Source organism: Heterodontus francisci, chromosome 2 (assembly GCF_036365525.1).
Source record: "Heterodontus francisci isolate sHetFra1 chromosome 2, sHetFra1.hap1, whole genome shotgun sequence".
NCBI lineage: Eukaryota > Metazoa > Chordata > Chondrichthyes > Heterodontiformes > Heterodontidae > Heterodontus > Heterodontus francisci.
Genome location: NC_090372.1, coordinates 184,738,870 through 184,761,209, shown reverse-complemented (window position 1 = coordinate 184,761,209; position 22,340 = coordinate 184,738,870). Strand labels below are relative to the sequence as shown.

At 43.1% G+C, this 22,340-nt stretch overlaps 1 protein-coding gene across 8 annotated transcripts in view; it reads right to left on the bottom strand.

Annotated features, from left to right (window-relative positions):
• The window catches only part of LOC137349254 (cAMP-responsive element modulator-like), a 160,641-nt gene that overhangs the window by 19,817 nt on the left and 118,484 nt on the right, over nucleotides 1–22,340 (bottom strand). The gene's annotated exons all lie outside the window — the stretch shown is intronic.

The following is a 22,340-nucleotide window of genomic DNA, read 5'->3' as shown; positions in this document are numbered from 1 at the left end:
AATTTTGTATCCAAACTGCTACTATCCCATTTATTCCATGAGCTCTAACTTTGCTCACAAGCCTGCTAAGTGGCACTTTATTAACTGCCTTTTGGAAGTCCATGTACGCCACATCAACCTCATTACTCTCATCAACCCTGTTACCTCATCAAAAAACTCAAGGAAGTTAGTTAGTTAAACACTATTTGCCCTTAACAAATTCATACTGGCTTTCCTTACTTAGTTCACATTTGTCCCAGTGACTGCGAATTTTGTCCTTAACTATTGTTTCAAAAAACTTTCCTACCACCAAGGTGAAACTGACTGGCTTGTAGCTGCTGGGCTCATCCTTACACACTTTCTTGAACAAGGGTGTAACATTTGCAATTCTCCTGTCCTCTATCACCACCCCTGTAGCTAGAGAGGTTTGGAAGAGTACGGCCAGTGCTCCCGCAATTTCCACCCTTACTTCCCCCAGTATCTTTGGATGCTTCTCTTCCAGTCTTGGTAATTTATCAACTTCAAGTATGTCCAGCCTATTTAATACCTCCTTTTTATCAATTTTTAGCCCATCCAGTGTCTCAACTATCTCCTCTTTCACTAAGACTTAGAGACATAGAGTGATACAGCACTGAAACAGGCCCTTCGGCCCAGCAGGTCTGTGCCGACCAACAACCACCCATTTATACTAATCCTACATTAATCCCTACCACATCCCCACCATTCTCCTACCACCTACCTACACTAGGGGCAATTTACAATGGCCAATTTACCTATCAAACTGCAAGTTTTTGGCTGTGGGAGGAAACCGGAGCACCCAGTGGAAACCCACGTGGTCACAGGGAGAACTTGCAAACTCCGCACAGGCAGTACCCAGAATCGAACCCGGGTCGCTGGAGCTATGAGGCTGCGGTGCTAACCACTGCGCCGCCCCAATATCTTCTTCCTTGGTAAAGACGGATGCAAAGAACTCATTTAGTACCTCAGCTATGCCCTCTGCCTCCATGCAAAGATCCCCTTTTAGGTCCTGAATAAGTCCCACTCCTCCTTTTACCACCCTTCTACTATTTATATGCCAATAGACTTTTGGATTCCCTTTTATGTTAGCTACCAGTTTCTTCAGATACTCTCTATTTGCTTCTCTTATTTGTTTTTTCACTTCCCCTCTAAACCTTCTATATTGAGCCTGGTTCTCACTTGTATTATCCACATGACATATGTCATATGCACCCTACTGCTGCTCCATTTTACTCTCTATCCCTTTTGTCATCCAGGGAGCTCTGGATTTATTTGCCCTACTTTTCTCCTTGGTGGGAATGTACCTTGACTGTACCCAAACTATCTCCTCTTTAAATGCAGCCCGTAGTTCCATTGCACTTTTGCCTGCCAATCATAGATTCCAATTTACTTGGGGCAGATCAGTCCTCACCCCATTGAAGTTAGCCCTTCCCCAATTAATTATCTTTACTCTGGATTGTTCCTTGTCCATTTCCATAGTGCACCTAAACCATCGTCACTGTCCCCTAAATGTTCCCCTACTGACACTTGATCAACTTGATTCTCCTGAATCAATTCTCCTGAAAACACTCTGGAAACTCTTGCTCCTCCCTGCCCTTTACACTATGACTATCCCAATCTATATTAGGATAATTAAAGTCCTCCATTATAACTACTCTATAGTTGGTGCGATACTCTAATTTTCTGGCAAATTTCTTCCTCTATATCCATAGAACCATAGAAAAATTACAGCACAGAAGGAGGCTATTCAGCCCGCCATGTCTATGCCAGTTGAAAACTAGCCGCCCAATCTAATTCCACCTTCCAGCACCTGGTCCATAGCCTTGCAGGTTACAGCACTTCATGTGCGTGTCCAGGTACCTTTCAAAAGAATTGAGGGTTTCTGCCTCCACCAGCATTCCTGGCAGTGAATTCCAGACACCCACCACCCTCTGGGTGAAAAAGTTTTCCTCATGTCCCCTCTAATCCTTCTACCAATCACCTTAAATCTGTGCCCCCTGGTAATTGACCTCTCTGCTAGAGGAAACAGGTTTTTCCTGTCTACTCTATCTAGGCCCCTCATAATTTTGTACACCTCAATTAAGTCACCCCTCAGCTGCCTCTGTTCTAAGGAAAACAACCCCAGCCTATCCAATCTTTCTTCAGAACTGCAACTTTCAAGCCCTGGCAACATTCTTGTAAATCTGCTCTGCATTCTCTCCAGAGGAACTATGTCCTTTCTGTAATGTGGCGACCAAAACTGTACGCAATACTCCAACTGTGGCCAAACCAGCATTTTATACAGTTCCAGCATTACATCCCTACTTTTGTATTCTATACTTCAGCCAATAAAGGAAAGCAGTCCATATGCCTTCTTCACCACTCTATCTACTTGTCCTGCCACCTTCAGGGACCTGTGGACATGCACTCCAAGGTCTCTCACTTCTTCTACCCTTCTAAAAATCCTGCCATTTATTGAGTATTCCCTCACTTTGTTTGTCCTCCCCAAATGCATTACCTCACACTTTTCTGGATTGAATTCTATTTGCCACTTTCCCGCCCACTCAACCAAACCATTGCTATCATTCTGGAGTCTAAGGCCATCCTCTTTACTATCAAATACACAACCAATTTTTGTGTCATCAGCAAATTTCCCAATCGTGCCTCCCACATTTAAGTCCAAATCATTAATATATACCACAAACAGCAAGGGATCCAACACTGAGCCCTGTGGAACGCCACTGGAAACAGTTTTCCATTCACAAAAACATCCGTTGACGACTACCCTTTGCTTCCCGTCACTGAGCCAACTTTGGATCCAACCTGCTACATTCCCCTGTATCCCATGGGCTGCCATTGTACTGACCAGTTTGCCATGCAGGACCTCGTCAAATGCCTTACTAAATTCCATATAGACCACATCCACTGCACTACCCTCATCAATCCTCCTTATTACTTCCTTGTATCTTTCCCACAAGATGGCCTATAGAATACACCCTGCAATATAATGGTACTTCTATTATTTATTAGCTCTAACAAAATAGATTCTGTCCTTGACCCCTCTCTGGCAATGTAATGTTCACCTTAATCAATACTGCTACCACTCCTCCTTTATCATCTTCCCTATCTTTCCTGTGCTGCTTGTATCCAGGAATATCTAGTACCCAGTTCTGCCCTTTTTTGAGCAAGGTCTCCGTTATCGCCACATCATAATTCCACATGGCCTTCTGCACCTGCAGCTCATCACACTCTGCAAATATCATGCAGAGTGAATCGAATTGGCTAAAGTCTGGCATCTGTGATGCTGGGGACTTCAGGAGGAGGCCGAAATGGATCATCAACTCGGCACTTCTGGCCGAAGATTATTGCACATACACCCCCAGGTCCCTCTGTTCCTGCACACTCTTTAGAACTGTTCCATTAAATATATGTTGCCTATCCCTATTCCTTCTGCCAAAATGCACCATCTCACACTTGTCAGTATTAAATTCCATCTGTCACCTCTCTGCCCATTCTGCTTGCCAATCTATATCGCGTTGCAGGCGGTTCACATCATCCTCACTGCCACACCTCCAAGTTTGGTGTCATCGGCAAGTTTTGAGATTCTACTCTGTATTCCAAGATCCACGTCATTTATATATAGCAAAAAAAAAAAGCTGTGGTCCCAGCACTAACCCTTGCGGAACACCACTGTCTACCATCCTCCAGTCTGGAAAAACAACCATTTACTACGACTCACTGTTTTCTGTCCTTAAGCCAATTTTTAAAAATCTAATTGGACACTGATCCTCCTATACCATGAATCTCAGTTTTGTTAACCAGCCTTTTATGTGGTACCATATCAAATACTTTCCTAAGATCCATATAAACATCCACCACATTCCCTTCATCAACCTTCTGTTACTTTATCAAAAAATTAAATTAGATTGATCTGCCTTTTACAGATCCATGCTGGCTATTCTTAATTAACTCGAATCACTCCAAGTGTGTTATTTTTTTCCTCCTGATTATTGTTTCTAAAACCTTACTCACCACTGATGTTAAACTAACTAGCTTGTAGTTGCTAGGACTGTCCTTACACCCATTCTGGAATCAGGGTGTCACACTTGCCACTCTTCAATCCTCTGGCACCTCCCCCATATCCAGGGAAGATTAGAATATTATGGCAAGCCCTTCGCTATCTCCAACCCTACTTCCTTTGGCAACCTGGAATGCAAGACATCAGACCAGGTGACTTATCTACCCGAAGCATAACCAGCCTTTTTAGTACCTCCCTCACTCTCAATTTTTACCCTATCCATTGCCTCTACTCTCTCCGCTTCTATCAATATTTTGTCAGATTCCACTTCCTAATACAAAGTACTCACTAAATATCTTAGCCTTGCCCTCTGCCTCGAAGCATATATTACCTTTTTTGTCCCTAACAGGCCCCACTCCACCTCTTACTATCAGCTTACCATTTACATGCCAGCAGAAGATCTTTGGGCTCCCTTTTATGTTGACTGCCATTCTATTCTCATATTCTCTCTTTGCCAGTCTTATTTTCCTCTTCACCTCCCCTCTAAACTTATTGTATATGTCCTGGATCTCACTTGGAAGTATTCACCTGACATGCATCATACACCCTCTTTTTTTTCATCATAATCTCTATCTCCCTCGTAATCCAAGGATCTCTGTTATTGATTCCCTTACCTTTTGCCCTCGTTGGAATGTACCTAGCCTGTACCTGAAGCATCTCTTCCTTAAAGATAACCCATTGTTCTGATACAGCTCTTCCTGTTAGTCTTTGATTCAATTCTACCATGGCTAGATCCCTTCTCATCACATTGATATTAGCCATCATCCTATCAAGACACTCTACCTTATTTTGTTCCTTGCTTTTCTGCATTACGAGTCTAAACTTTATGATACGATGGTTAATCTTACCCAAGTGCTCCCCGACAGACACACAGCCCACCTCATTTCCCAGCACAGCATCCAGCAATGCCTCCTTTCTCATTGGACAGACAACATATTTCAGAAATTCCTCCCCCTCCTTACCTTTTACTCTAAAATTATTCCGATCGATATTTGAATAATTAAAGTCTCCCAATGTCACCATTCTATAGTTCTTGCACATGTCTGATTTCCCTGCAGGTTTGCTCCTCTCTCTCTCACTATTTGGAGGCCTAAAGATTGTCCCTAGTAATATGATCATACCTGTTTTGCTTCTCAGTTCTAACCAAATACATCCACACTTTCCAACACTGCTAATCAGTACTGCCACCCCACCTCCCTTTTTCCCTCCTCTATCGTTTCTGAACAATTCATATCCTTGTATATTAAGTGCCCAGCCCTCACCATTTTTAAGCCAGGTTTCCGTTATTGCCACGACATCATATTCCCACAGTGCTATTTATGCTTGTAGCTCACCAACATTATTCACCACACGTTGTGCGTTTACACGTATGCATTGTAATCCCGTCTTTGAATTCCTCATTGTCCTGCTCAGTCCGCTCCCATCTAATACGGAACTACTCCCTTCTCTAGTACTGTCTAACACTCTCACCTTATGCACCTTATTCCTCATTTATGGTGTTGGTGTCATCCTCCTGCTAATTATTTAATTTTAACTTTAACTGATTGGTTTCAAAAGGAAATTGGATGGACACGTGAAGAAATTAACTTACAGGGCCTATCAAGATAGAACAGGGGAATGGAAATCACTGAATTGCTCTACGGAGAGCTGCATAGACTCGATGGGCCGAAGGACCTCCTTCTGTGACGTTATGACTTTACGATTAATTAAGCACTGATTTTAATTATGATAGATTATCAAATTAATTGATCAAGTCTTACTTTATAGTTGATCAATTTAGATTAAATTAAAAGCTTACCAGTGTACTCACCCCAAGTAATTCCATGTCCTGTGATCTCACTTGTCAATTATTTCTCTTTTTTTCTCCTCTCCTGTTTGGTTCAGACTCACAGACCACAGCCCCATCCACTCCTGACCTACTTCACACTGGTCCCAACTTATGTCACCTTCTTTGGGTTAAATGACAACAGCACAAACTTTTAATTTCTCTGTATGTTACCAAGGTTTATGTATTTTTAAACCTTTGAACAACTTCTTTTGCAAAGAAAATGTGGGTTGCCTCTAGACAATCATGTACAATGAATATTGCAGTTGAGCCTGATATCCAAAAAGGCACTCTACCCCTTACAGACCTGTGAATTCAACAATTAAAGTACCTACAAAATTTGCTGCTCGAAGCCACTAAATCATTAACCCATTTATTCAAACTTTAAATATGAAATGTTAGGATAAATATACTGCCCAGTTTTACCTAAGGACATAATTGCCCTAGAGGGAGTGCAACAAAGGTTTACTAGACTGGTTTCCTGGGACGAAGGGAATGTCCTATGGGAGTGTCATGCAGGCACTCTGGAATGAGAGTTGCTCCACCTTCAACATCTGGTGATCAAAAGTCCATTGTGGGTTGAATGTGTCAGGGAATAGCTGCTTTGTCCTTACAAACACTGTCTGTTAATATGAAAATGTCTTTCCAGCCAAGATCTGGCAATTTTTTAAAAAGCAAGTCCTTTCTTTAAGGACCTGTCAAGCATGAGGCATATTAATTTTGCCACATGGACATTAAAGTTCAAACTGTTGTTGAAGTGAAGAAAGGACTTGCTTAAAAAAAAAAATTGCCAGATCTTGGTTGGAAATACATTTGCATATTAACAGAGAGTGTTTGGAAGGACAAAGCAGCCATTCCCTGACGCATTCAACCCCAATGGACTTTTGATCACCAGACATTGAAGGTGAGGGAGCTCACATTCCAGGTTGACTGCTAAGATGGCTGAATACCCAAACAGACATGGTCAAACCAGCTAGTCAAATGACTAACCTGCTGGGCAACCTGAGTGTTTTCCAATTTGTACCAACAGTTTTGGGCAGAAAGCAGAATGCCCCTGGACTGAGAAGCTCTCTCCTGGATGGCTCGTCACAGCTTCCCGTCTGCCTGCTCCCATCTCTTTCTCACAAGCCTCTGAATCCACTGAAGATACATGAACCCCAAGAGAGAAAAGTCTCCTACAGTGAACAAGGTTTAAGAATAATACTGGGCCCCAATGAAAAGCAAGATCTACCTACAAAACAGGACACTACAGTGAGCTCTAAGAACAGTAACACAAAAAAGTTCCTCCGATATTGCCTCAAACTTTTCCACTTTATTTCTTCTGTTTTCCTTCTGTTTCTATCTGCATGTGTGCATCACGTAGGCATGCTAGAGTGGGCGCGTCGTGTATCCATAGGCGTCAACTGAAGTAGAGCTTAAGTTTAAGTTTAATAAATTTCAACTTTTCTTTTTCAAACCTGAGAAAGCCCGTTTGTGCTGGTTTCTTTGCCTTATAATTGGAAAGCAATGAGCAAGGATTCACCAAGGGGGAGCAAAAAACATAATGCATGTTTAAAATTAAACCCTGTTACAGTAAGACCAGGTGAAGGCTGAGAGGGGTCCCTTGACACCTTCCTCACCTGGTCATAATAGGAGAGATCGAGCATACCAGGCCAATTGTTTAGAAGAATGAGAGATGATCTAACTGAAACATATAAAATTGTTAAGGGGCTTAACAGTGCAGATGCTAAGAAAATGTTTCCCCTGGCTGGGGAATCTAGAACACAGGGTCATAGTCTCAGAATAAGGGGTCAGCCATTTAGGACTGAGATGAGGAGAAATTTCTTCACTCAAAGGGTTGTGAATCTTTGCAATTTTCTACCTCAGACAGCTTTGTCATTGAATATATTCAAGCTAGAGACTGATAGATTTTTGGGTACTAGGGGAATTAGGGGATTTGGGGCTAGTGCGGAAAGGTTGAATTGAGGTAGATCAGTCAAGATCTGGATGAATGGCAGAGCAGGCTTGAAAGGCCAAATAGCCTACTCCGGCTCCCCTCTCTCACGTTGTTACGAATACAACAATTAGAGTACCTATAAAATGTACTTTTTAAAGCCACTAAATAACTAATCCATTTATTCAACTTTTAAATATGTAATGTAATAAAGAGGCTGCCCAGTTTTATTTGAAGTGCTATGCAGACCAAGAGCTGGTAAGTGGGATTAGGCTGGATAGCTTTTTCCAGCTGCCAAGAACTTGATGGGCTGAATGGCCTTACTTCTGTGCTGTTAATTTCTATGAATCTATTTACCTTGGCATCTTATGGATTTAATTTTTGAAATATATCAGGCTTGATTGGCTAATGGCAAAATTCCAAGGAAAATAATAACTGTCTATTTATAATTGACTCAATTTGGTCATGCAATATAAATAAAGGGTACAAAATGATCCTTTGTGTTCAGTACATAACTCATTTGGCCTTTCAATCAGACTGAATGATAGCTTGTGTAAGACTGTCACTATGTTTTTACATTGCTTTAGTTTTAATAGAGACATAACTATATTATGGAAAGGATGTGTTAAAATGTCCTTGAGAAAGTCTGTTTCTCCCTGTCAAATTCACAAAACCCTTCTCAAAACTGCTGATAAAGAAGTGTTTGAAACACAGGCTTTTATCACAGCAAGGGGTGTCATGAGTGCATACACCAAGGGATCATTTACATTAGATTAGATTAGATTAAAGATACAGCACTGAAACAGGCCCTTCGGCCCACCGAGTCTGTGCCGAACATCAACCACCCATTTATACTAATCCTACACTAATCCCATATTCCTACCAAACATCCCCACCTGTCCCTATATTTCCCTACCACCTACCTATACTAGTGACAATTTATAATGGCCAATTTACCTATCAACCTGCAAGTCTTTTGGCTTGTGGGAGGAAACCGGAGCACCCGGAGAAAACCCACGCAGACACAGGGAGACCATGGGGGCAATAAATAAGTAATAATCTGATGTAAAAAGTGCATAAATAAGGGCTCTCATCTCTGGTAAACCATTTTGAACAAAAGGGCAGTAGTAAAACATGAGGTAAGGGTTGCATTTGGCAGGAAGAGAACTATAAACTAAAATTGTACAACACAGTTTTACTCAGCTAGAAAAAAGAAACGAAAGAAAACTGCATTGGAAACCCTGGGAGGTTTGGAGAAGCAATCTTTACGACTTCGCATCAACTCTACATACAGTAAATTTTGGGCGCAAGGCTAAGGTGCAATATTGTGGATGGCTGGTTAGGGTGTTTAAGATTAATACTTTGTCGGCTAGGGTGTTTCTTCTTAGGCAGACTCTTGGAACCAAGAATGATTTGCTTCCACTCTGGTTCAGTGAGCTCTAGCATGGCTAACAGGTCCAATACGCAAACTGCAGACCCTACCACATGTGGAGCAGGTGGTGTTTGAAGAATTGGATAAGCAACTTACTTGGGGGGCTGTGCGCTTCTTGCATCGCCTGGACTCGGCTTCCGCGTGCTCCCATCGAAATCTCACGAGGTGCTTGGTACCTTCCCGAATGCACCTTCGCCACCTTAAGTGGTCGAGGGACAAGGCCTCATGAGTCAGCGGTTATGTTGGATTTCTTCAGGGATGCCTTGTGAATGACCCGAAAGCATTTCCTTTGTCCTCCCGGGAGTCTTTTGCCACAGCGAAGCTCACAATAGAGCAGTTGCTTCGGGAGCCTGGTGTCAGGCACACGAGTGACGTGACCCACCCGTAAAGCTGGTTTTGGGTGATTGGGAATGTTGGCTTGGGAAAGAATGCTGACCTTAGACCATCTTTCCTGCCAACGAATGTGAAGGATGTTGCGGAGACAGCGTTGGTGGTATTTCTCCAGTGCCTTGAACTGCCTGCAGTATGGTGTTTAGGGTTAAGACTGTTAGCAGTGGCAGAGAAGTCCCTCTCCATGGACTTGAGCACAAAAATCTAGGCCGACACTCCAGTGCAGTACTTATAGTATGCTGCACTGTTGGAGGTGCCATCTTTCAGATGAGACGTTAAACTGCTGCTCTCCCAGGTGGACATAAAAGATCCCATTGTATTATTTCGAAGAAGAGCAGGGGAGTTATTCCCGATGTCGTGGCCAATATTTATCCCTCAATCAACATCACAAAAACAGATTATCTGGTTATCACATTGCCATCTGTGGGAGCTTGCTGTGTGCAAATTGACTGCAGCATTTCCTACATTACAACAGTGACTACATTTCAAAAGTATTTCATTGGCTGTAAAGTACTTTGGGACATCCTGTGGTCATGTAGGTGATATAAAATGCAAGTCTTTCTTTTAAGATTAAAGTTTGTTGGTAATAAATGAAGTGAATTATCAAATATATTACTGTCTCTAATTGTACAAATCTGTTAAAAAGGTAAGGAAAAATTATCTAACACAGCTTGTTCTTCTGCAAAGGATTTAGGTCTTGTATCTTTGCACGATGCATCAATGTAGTATCCATAATCAGACATACAAATTTACATGTTTGAATATAAAAATTAATATCAACTATTTACAATTTCTATCAATGACTTGGACAAAGGGACCAAATTTACAGTTGCTAAATTTGCAGATGACACAAAGATAGGTAAGAAAGTAAGTTGTGAAGAGGACATAAGGAGTCTGCAAAGGGATATAGATAGGTTAAGTGAGTGGGCAAAAAATTGGCAAATGGAGTATGATGTGGGAAAATGTGAACTTATCCACTTTGGCAGGAAGAATATTAAAGCAGCATACTATTTAAATGGAGAGAGATTGCAGAGCTCTGCGGTACGGAGGGATCTGGTGGTACATAAATCACAAAAGTTTGGTATGCAGATACTGCAAGTGATTAGGAAGGCAAATGGAATATTGTCATTTATTGCAAGGGGAATGGAATATAATCGTAGGGATGTTTTGCTACAGTTGTACAGGGTATTGGTAACACCACATCTGGAGTACTGTGTACAGTTTTGAGCTCCTTATTTAAGAACAGTTATAAACGCTTTAAAGGCAGTTCAGAGAAGGTTCATTCGACTGATATCTGGGATGGGGGAAGGGGGTTATCGTATGAAGAAAGGTTGGACAGGTTGTGTCTGTATCCATTGGAGTTCAGAAGAATGAGAGGTGATCTTATTGAAACATATAAGATCCTGAGAAGATTTGACAGGATAGATGCTGAAATGATGTTTCCCCTTGTGGGAGAGACTGGAACTAGGGGACAGAGTTTAAAAATATGGGGTCGCCCATTTAAGATGGAGATGAGGAGAAATTTTTTTCTAAGAGGGTTGTGAGTCTTTGGATCTCTCTTCCCCAGAGAGCGGTGGAGGCAGGGGCATTGAATATTTTTAAGGCAGAGGTAGATAAATTCTTGACTAACAAGGGAGTCTCAAAGGGTATCGGGGGTAGACGGGAAAGTGGAGTTGAAGCCATAATCAGATCAGCCTTGATCTTATTAAATGGTGGAGCAGGCCCGAAGGGGCAGAATAGCCTACTCCTGCTCCAAATATGGGTCATTTGTTGTTCAACAGGAAAGGAATGTTGAGAATGCAATGGACATTGTTCCGACGGCAGATCTTTGAAAGAGCTCCCAATTAGTCCCGACTCCCCTGCTTTCTCCCAAAACCTGGCAAACTTTCCTCTTAAGTAGAGATCCAATTCCCTTTTGAAAGTTACAATTGAATCTGCTTCCACCACCCTTTCAGGCAGTGTATTCCAGATCAGCTGAATTCCAGTTGAGAAAAAAAAACTACTCATAGCTCCCCTGGCACTTTTGCCAATAATTTTAAATTGGTGTCCTCTAGTTACCATTCATCCTGCCAGTGAAAATAGTTTCCCCCTATCTACTCTCTGAAAACCCCTCAAAATTCTGAATATTAAAACTCCCTGTAACGTTCTCTGCTTTAAGGAGAACAATCCCAGCTTCTCTAGTCCCTCCAGACAACTGAAACCCCTCATCCCTTAATGTTCCCTTATCTTTGACCCACGCAAACCATTCTAAATTTCTGACTGGCTAATTGTAAAAACATTGAGTTTAGGTTTTCTTCTGGCATTTGAATGGCTCATTGAGGCCATGTCACATTCTAGTAATTGGATTGAGACTGCACCATTTAAGTGCCTTACTCTTGTCGTGATGTGAACCATCTTACCTAGGAAGGACTTAATGGATTTCCTTTCTTCCAATAATTGCTGCTGTTACGCCATGCCTCTTCCCATTCCAGCTCTCATTGAAAGTTCAATGGTTGGAGACCACAGGTGTTCATTTTGGGACCGTGTCCACTGGTCACAGTCTCCTTACTTGGCCTCAGCTGAAAAGGGGTGGAAGTTGGTGCATTTTTGTTTACTGTAGCAGGTGCAACCAGTTTGTTACCTTTCATATTGGCATCCAAATTGAGTTCCCTTTCCCAGCAAATACGGAAGAGCTCATCTCCTGCTCTCCTTACACAAGTCAATCTCAGCAGCCAGGGTCTGTGGGGATTAAGTGCAGCCAAAGAACAGTAGAGAAAGTGGACTAATGGCCTCACCACATTCACTGGTGAACTGTACTAAATTGAGTGATACCTGTTTTTGATTATAATTGCTCTCGCCTTGTTATAACAATGCTTTCTCAAACTTTTCTTAACATTTGGCAACAGAAAGGCAAATGACTCAAAACACATCACACATCTCTTTTTAACATTCTGCACAAATGCAAATATTCAAATGTGTCTCACAGTGCTGGCAGTGCCTTCTGAATGCTCAACAGGTATTTCTACTTGTTCACCACAACAATTCATAGCTCAAGAGGTTATATAGTCTAAAACAGCAATGTTTTGATGCATTGATGCCCTGCACTATTTAGTGGAAAGACATAGTATGGCACTGCTCTTCTTCAAGTATCCCTGATCTAATGGTAAGGAATGAAAGCATTTCCTCACGTGGACAGAAAAAAATCAATGGAAGACATCTCTGTTTCCAGCTTCAAAGTATTATTAGCAGAAGCTTGAAATAAAACTAGCTATATTTTCCTCTCACTGTATGGCCTCAAGTAACAATGCAACAAGTCAATGAAAATTCATAAAATTCTACAATAAGGCAAACCAGTTGTAGGGATAGGAATCCCTTTGACTGAAACACAATCACCCAAGGATCTATCCTTGAACACCTGTTTTTTTCCATCTACATGCTGCCCCTTGGCAACATCATTCAAAAACACAATGTCAGTTTCCCCATGGACAATGATGACACTGAGCTCTACCTCACCACGCCCTCACCCACACAAGTGTTGATGTGCAAACAGACTTGGGTGTGCTTGTACAAGGAATGCAGAAAGTTAGCATGCAGGTACAGCAAGCAGTTAGGAAGGCAAATAGCAAGCTGGTCTTTATTGCAAGGGGATTAGAGTGCAGGAATAATTAAGTCTTGCTACAATTGTACAGGGTTTAGGTGAGAGCACATCTAGAATACTGAGTGCAGTTTTTGTCTCCACATTAAAGAAAGTATATACTTGCATTGGAGGTAGTACAGCGAAGGTTCAATAAATTGGTCCCTAAGATGAGGGAGTTGTCCTATGATAAGAGGCCGAGTATATTGTCGGGAGTTTAGAAGCAGAGGTGATCTCATTGAAACATACAAGATTCTGAAGGGGCTGGTTAGGGTAGACACAGAGACTGTTTCCGCTGGTCAGGGAATCTAAAACATGGGAGCACAGTCTCAGGATAAGGCGCTGATCATTTAGACTGAGATGAAGAAAAATTACTTCACTCAAAGGGTTGTGAATCTTTGGAATTCTCTTTCCCAGATGGTTGTGGATGCTCCATTGTTGAACACATTTAAGGTTGGGATAGACAGAATTTTAGTCTCTAAGGGAATCAAGGGATATGGCGAGTGGGTGGGAAAGTGGAGTTGAAGCCCAAGATCAGCCATGACCACACTGAATGGTGGAGCAGGCTCGATGGGCTATATGGTCTACTCCTGCTCCTATTTCTTGTGTTCTTGTGAAGTTTGCCGGGTGGATCACGATCCTGACGCCTGCCTCAATTCCAAGTTGGGAACCAGAAGTGGCCACAGCAGGGTGTCAGTCCCGATCTTCCTGGCGACGGCCAATTAAGAAGCCGTTTCCACGTACCCCGTCCAATTAAGGACTGCAGGAGGCCAAATAGGAGGGCCTGCAGTGATGTCAGGCTGCCAGATCCACCAGGAGAGGTGAACGTTGCTGGAAAAGAGAGATACCAAGGGTGCTTCAAAATGGAGGTGCTTTGAAGGCCTCCTTCATCATCTGAAATAAAAGAAGGCACAGTACTGTGAGGGGGCTCAGGGTGTTGGGATAACCTCTCTGGATGAATGCCTGTAGCTGCTCCTTGACCCCAGAGAGCCTTGCATCCTACTTATGCCTGCGCTGGCCTGCCAACTTCCTGGTGAGAGGCCACCCCCAAGGAGCTGGCGGGCTCCCTACTTGGCTGGGCGGGCCACTCAGACGGTGGAAAACTGTCACCTTCAGAAAATAGCCCCTTAGTGGGGCCTTACTTGGCTGCCCACCTCCTGCCTACCACTGGGAAATTTCAGCCTCCAAACCATCTCCACGAAAACAGGAAAATTCAGCCCTTGGTGTCATATTTGATCCCAAGATAAGCTTCCAACTACGCATCTGTGCCATTACCAAGTCCATCCATTTCCACGTCTGTAACATCACCGGACTCCACCCCTGAAACCCTCACTCATTCCCGTCACCTCCAGGCTTGACTATTCCAAACCATTCCTAGCCAGCCTCTCGTGTTCAATGCTCTGCAAACTTGAGGTCCAAAATTCTCTGCCCTTGTCCTAACTTGCATTAAATCTGTTCACCGATTACCCCTTTGCTCACTGAGGTGGCTAAGTAACACCTCGATATTAAAATTCTCATCCTCTTTTTCAAATCTCTTCATGGCATCAACCCCTTCCTATCTCTGTAATCTCCCCCAACCCTACAAGCCTCCAAGATATCTGGGCTTCCCCAATTCTGGCCCCTTGAGTATCGCTGATTTTAATTGTTCCATCATTGGTGGCTGCACTTTGAGCTGACAAAGCCCCAAGCTCTGGAATTACCTCCTTAAACATCTCCAATTCTCATCCCTTCTTTAAGACGCTTCTTAAAACGCACCTCGTTGACCAAACTTTTGGTCATGTGATCAGATATACCCTTATGTGGTTCACTGTCAAATTTTGTTCTACAACGCTTTTGTGAAAAGCCTTGGGACATTTTCTTTACATTAAAGGCACTATACATGTGTTGTTGCGGGTGTTAATTGGGAGTAAAGAAATTTTCCACTTTAAGATATGCTGCAGCCTATCACACAGCAAAATAAAATGGTCTTCCTGGCATGATGATTCCCTCTCCCAAATAAAACCTCACAGCTTGGCAACCATTAAAAGTTGGCTGATGGTCGATTCTCATTTATCAACTATTCCTCTGCTACGGACACCAGAAAGTGTGCAAGAGGAGTATGGACCGATGTGATCTTTATTCACTCCATGAAAGTAAGCTGTGACTAAATTTTAGTGCTCGTTTGCAAGAGGAACTGAATGCAGAGTTAGAATTACAATTCAACAGATTGTACTAAGTACCCAAGAGAACTTTTTCCATTCTTTTTCATGTTCCAATCTTCTACCTCAGTCAGTGGAGGTCTCCCTGATTACCACTGACTTCAGGTTTAACAGGGCTCCTTGATGTCACACTTGGTCAAATGCAGACTTGATTTCACTCACCTGACCTCTGGAATAAAGCCCTTTTGTTCATGTTTGGACCAAGGCTGTAATGAAGTCTAGAGCTGAGTGGCCCTGGTGGAACCCAAACTGACAATCAGTGTTGTTGGTGACTAAGTGCCATTTGACAGCACTGTCGACGGCACCTTCCATCACTTTGTTGATGACTGAGAGTAGACTGATGGGATGGTAATTGGCTTGATTAAATTTGTCCTGCTTTTTGTAGACAGAATTTAGTTGGGCGGTTTTACACTTTGTCAGGTAGATGGTTTAAACTAACTTGGCAGGGATGTGGCAACCAGGAGATAATACAAGAGAGAAACACCAAGGTACACAAAGACAGATAGCATGAGGGTAGGAAATAGCAAAGTATTAAGTGTGGTCAGAGTGAGAGTGGTTGACAGTAGAGAAGGGAGTAGTTCCATATTAGATGGCAGTGGACTGAGAAGGATGACGAGGAATGCAAAGACAGGATTAGAATGCATGTGTGCAAATACACAAAATGTGGCAAATAAAGCTGGTGAGCTACAAGCACAAATAGCAGTATGGGAATATGATGTAGTGGCAATAAGTGATGAGTGCATGTGATGAGCCTATTCACCTTAGCAGAGAGGCCAATGACGAAGGGGCATGCATTTAAAGTGATTGGTAGAAAGATTAGAGGGAAGATAAGGAAAAACCTTTTCACCCAGAGGATGGTGGGGGTCTGGAACTCACTGCCTGAAAGGGTAGTAGAGGCAGAAACCCTCAATTCATATAAAAAGAGTCTGGGTATATACCTCAAGTGCCGTAAACTGCAGGGCTACTGACCAAATGCTGGAATTTGGGATTAGGCTGGGTAACTTGTTTTTCAGCCAGCGCAGACATGATGGGCCAAGTGGCCTGTTTCTGTGCCGTAAACTTTCTATATTTTGGCTGAAGATGATTACAAACATTTCAACCTGGTCTTTTGCTTAGGCTACAGGTTGCAGGAAGGTGGCACAGTGGTTAGCACCGCAGCCTCACAGCTCCAGGGACCCAGGTTCAATGCTGGGTACTGCCTGTGCGGAGTTTGCAAGTTCTCCCTGTGACCGTGTGGGTTTTCGCCGGGTGCTCCGGTTTCCTCCCACTGCCAAAGACTTGCAGGTTGGGAGATAAATTGGCCATTGTAAATTGCCCCTAGTGTAGGTAGGTGGTAGGGACTAGGTTAGTATAAATGGGTGGTTGTTGGTCAGCACAGACTTGGTGGGCCGAAGGGCCTGTTTCAGTGCTGTATCTCTAAATAAAAATAAAAATAAATAAATCAGCAGGACTGAGATTGGAGGCAGGATATTGGATTAGTGGAAGAATGTTCTGAGTTTCTGACAGCTGGGGATGGAGCTGTTCCGCAAACATTAGGGTGCCCTAAGCAGAGCATTAAGGAAAGAGAGTGCAGGTGCATTGAGTGGAAGGGATGCTGCATTGGCACCAATGAGGCTTGTTGTAGGTTCAGACCCAAAAAGTGACCACCCCCCATTGAACCCCTGTTGAATCAGGAACAATCTGCTCGTAACGTCTCTCTTGAACTACCAGTTTGTCTCCTAATGCATACTTTGTCTTAAGGCAGGCATCTGTTTTAAGTTGCTTAAAGGACTTATGGCACTTTTACTCTTCGATGGGTAACCAATTCACAATGAAGGCATGGTTTTAGAAACATAAGCACTATTTCCCATAGGCACAACAACTGACATTGGACAGAATCATGCCTTGCCAAAGCTAGCTGAAACTAGCATTAGTTACTGCTAATAAACTAGCATTTATTGCTAGTAATAAATTGTTGCATTTATGTAGTGCCTTTAATGTAGGAAAATGTCCTGAGGAACTTCACAGGAGTGAATAAGACAAAAATTGACACTGAGCCAAAGAAGGAAATATTAGGACAGATGACTAAAAGCATGCTTAAAGGAGGTACATTTTAAGGATGGTCTTAAAGGAGTTGGAGAGGTTTATGGAGGGAATTTCAGAGCTTATGGCCTAGACAGCTGAAGGCCATCAACAATGGAGCTAAGGGATTGGGGGATAAACATGAGTCCAGAGTTAGAGGAAGTGAGAATTCTTGTAGGACTGAAGAAGGTTACAGACATAAAGCAGCAGGGGCATGGAGGGATTTGAACACACAGAAGAGAATTTTTTAAATGAGCCAATGGTGGACCAGGAGCCAATCTAGGTCAGCAAGTACAGGAGTGATGGGGCAGTTGGACTTAGTGGGCATTAGAATACAGGTAAGATGAGCTCAAGTTTGTGGAGGGTGGGAAGATCCAATGCCAGCAGAAGAGCACTGGAATAGTTGAGTCTAGAGATAACTATTTTTATATACATTTATTTATTTTCTGAACATTTGGTTATTTAATGATCAATTCAAATCTACAAAGGAAAAACTGCAAGGCTGTTCTGCTGGTTCTGCAGGATATAGAAATGGGAGCTCCAACATTTTAACCCTATCACCACCCTTTGTGTCTATTGAGACTTGTGTTGACAGCAAATACTTGTAATTTCTGCCTTACAATACTTCAAATAACTCAATGTCTTTCTTGTGCTTATAAAATTATCCAATATTTTACAGTTAACATAAGTAACACAATGAAGGGGAAATTTAGTGCTAGAGATGCACTCAAGAAGGAGTTAGATATAGCTCTTGGGTCTAAAGGGATCAAAGGGTATGGGGCGAAAGCAGGAACAGGCTACTGAGTTGGATGATCAGCCATGATCATAATGAATGGCGGAGCAGGCTCGAAGGACCGAATGGCCTACTCCTGCTCCGATTTTCTATGTTTCTATGTAAAAATTGAGTAATCGGAGAACTGAAGCAAGCAACTTTGAATTAAGAAAAAGTAGACTGGATATTTCTTGGTAATTTTTTTTTTAAAACATACACTACACATCCCATTATGGAAAGGATATTAAAACCATGGAAAAGTATAACAATCCTTGACTAGAATGATATCAGAAATAAGAAATCATAAAAAGGGCAAAGAATTAGGCTTTTTCATTGATATAAAGGGTGATGATATTGGCATCGCGCATATGCACAGACAAAGCAGTTCACGGAGTGCTGAAAGTATAGCAGGCTTGGCACTCTTGATTACCAAGAGACCAAGTGGGCCCACATCAGAAACACCATCAATGACTCAGCAATGACCACCTTTGGCAAACGTGAGAAGCAGAATGCAGACTGGTTTCAATCTCACTTTGAAGAGCTGGAACCTGTCATAGCCGCTGAGCGCATTGCACTGTTGAACTACAAGAAAGCCCCCAGCGAGTTTACTTCCGTAGCACTTAAAGTAGCCAGAAGTGCTGCACAAAGAACAGCCAGGCGCTCTGCAAATGACTACTGGCAACACCGATGCAGTCGTATTCAGCTGGCCTCAGACACCGGAAACATCAGAGGAATGTATGATGGCATCAAGAGAGCTTTTGGGCCAACCATCAAGAAGATTGCCCCCCTCAAGTCTAAATCAGGAAACACGATCACTGACCAAAGCAAGCAAATGGACCGCTGGGTGGAGCACTACCTAGAACTGTACTCCAGGGAAAATATTGTCACTGATACCGCCCTCAATGCAGCCCAGTCTCTGTCAGTCATAGATGAGCTGGACGAACAGCCAAAAAAATCGGAACTCAGTGATGCCATCGATTCTCTAACCAGTGGAAAAGCCCCGGGAAAGGACGGCATTACCCCTAAAATAATCAAGAGTGCCAAGCCTGCTATATTCTCAGCACTCCATAAACTGTATTGCCTGTGCTGGGATGAGTGAGCAGTACCACAGGACATGCGCGATGCCAATATCATCACACTCTATAAGAACGAGGGTGACCACAGTGACTGCAACAACTACCGTGGAATCTTCCTGCTCAGCATAGTGGGGAAAGTCTTCGCTCGAGTTGTTTCAAACAGACTCCAGAAGCTGGCCGAGCATGTCTACCTTGAGGCACAGTGCGGCTTTCGAGCAGAGAGATCCACCATTGACAATGATGTTCTCCCTTGGCCAGCTACAGGAGAAATGCCGTGAACAACAGATGCCCCTCTATGTTGCTTTCATAGATCTCACCAAAGCCTTTGACCTCGTCAGCAGACGTGGTCTCTTCAGACTACTAGCAAAGATCGGATGTCCAGCAAAGCTACTAAGTATCATCACCTCATTCCATGACAATATGAAAGGCACAATTCAGCATAGCGGTGCCTCATCAGACCTCTTTCCTATCCTGAGTGGCGTGAAACAGGGCTGTGTTCTCGCACCTACACTGTTTGGGATCTTCTTCTCACTGCTGCTCTCACATGCGTTCAAGTCTTCAGAAGAAGGAATTTTCCTCCACGCAAGATCAGGGGGGCAGGTTGTTCAACCTTGCCCGTCTTAGAGCGAAGACCAAAGTACGGAAGGTCCTCATCAGGAAACTCTTCTTTGCTGACGATGCGGCATTAACATCCCACACAGAAGAGCGTCTGCAGAGACTCATCGACAGTATTGCGGCTGCCTGCAACAAATTTGGCCTAACCATCAGCCTCAAGAAAATGAACATCATGGGACAGAACGTCAGAAATGCTCCATCCATCAATATTGGCGACCACGCTATGGAAGTGGTTCAAGAGTTCACCAACCTAGGCTCAACTATCACCAGTAACCTGTCCCTAGATGCAGAAATCAACAAGTGCATGGGAAAGGCGTCCGCTGCTATGTCCAGACTGGCCAAGAGGGTGTGGGAAAATGGCGCACTGACACGGAACACAAAAGTCCGAGTGTTTCAAGCCTGTGTCCTCAGTACCTTGCTCTGCGGCAGAGAGGCCTGGACAACCTATGTCAGCCAAGAGCGACGTCTCAACTCATTCCATCTTTGCTGCCTCCAGAGAATCCTTGGCACAGGTGGCAGGACCGTATCTCCAACACAGAAGTCCTTGAGGCAGCCAACATCCCCAGCATATACATCCTATGAGCCAGCGGCGTTTGAGATGGCTTGGCCATGTGAGCCGCATGTAAGATGGCAGGATCCCCAAGGATGCATTGTACAGCGAGCTCGTCACTGGTATCAAACCCACCAGCCGTCCATGTCTCTGCTTTAACGATGTCGGCAAATGTGACATGAAGTCCTGTGACATTGACCACAAGTCGTGGGAGTCAGTTGCCAGTGATCGCCAGAGCTGGCGGACAGCCATAAAGGCGGGGCGAAACAGTGGCGAGTCTGACAGACTTAGCAGTTGGCAGGAAAAAAGACAGATGCGCAAGGAGGGAGCCAACTGTGTAACAGCCCCGACAACCAATTTTATCTGCAGTGCCTGTGGAAGACTCCGTCACTCTTGAATTGGCCTTTAATGCCACTCCAGGCGCTGCTTCACAAACCACTGACCACCTCTAGGCACTTACCCATTGTCTCTCGAGACAAGGAGGCCAAAGAAGAAGAGTAGTTAAGACGGTATTTAATAAACATGAACATCTTGGAGCTCATCATTAATCAGAAGCTTAACTGGACCAGCCACATCGAGACTGTGGCTACAAGACCAAGGGAGAAGCTGGGAATCCTATGACAACTGGCTCACCTCCTGTCCCCTCTAAAAGCCTTTCAGCCTCTCCAACATCTAAAACTCAGGCAGGAGTGTGATAGATCACACACTAGCCAACAAAAGACTTAAGAAGTTTGATATCACTCAGGACACAGCACTTTGCTTGATCAGCTTCATGTGTCATTTAACCAAGTATCCTCTATGCTTAATATACTGTGGCTGCAGAATGTACAATTTACAGGATCCACTGCAGGAATTCGCCAAGATTACTTTGACAACACCTCCACCCCTTGCAAGCTGTACTACAGAGAAGGACAAGACCAGCAACGTCATGGGAACACCATCACTACCAAATTTACCTTTAAATCACAGACCATCCAGACTTGGACACATTGCCATTTCTCCATTGTCACTGAAATTCCCTTCCCAGCACCATCATGGGAGCACCATCACCATGAAGACTGAAGCAGTTCAAACAGAAGCCCTACAACCACCTTCCCAGAGACATCTAAGGACTGGAAATAAATGCAATTGCCATGAGAGCCCACAGTTCAAGAATAAATAGCCTAAAAATTGTGAAACATTTTGAAAGTGAAAGTAGTGAAAGATTGATACGCCAACCAATGGAAACAGTCATGAGGGCCATAAACTGAAGATTACTACAAGAATCATGAAAAAAATCACACACACACAAAATTATTAGAACATTGATTGCTTTATCATAAGTGACTATTAAGGAAGAGAAAATAGCACTATTTAAAAAAGAATTGGATAAATATTTCCCAAATATAAAAGTATATGGCAAAATGCAGAAATATTGAATTTTCAGTTTAATAGCACTGGAACAAGCACTATGGGCCTAAAGACCTCCTTTTTCTACTGCAATTTTTATGATTTTAAAACTTATCATGACAAACAGAATTTGGCACTAATAAAGCAACACATAAAATAGTTTTGTGATTCCATTCAGACGTCATTAAGCTTCTCCTATTCTACTGAATATTTACATTTCCCTGCTGATACCAAATTCCAGGAAATCTAATGATGTCAGCAAGCTAAACTCACTAGACTGTGGAATCTACCATCTAAAATACACAGAAAGGAGGGAAAATACATCAGCAAAGTCTTCATTAAAGCAACTGCATCGAGGGCACAGCTGGCATTTAGCTACCTCACAAGACAAACAAATCATAATTCCTTGAATTCATTTATGCCAAACATGTA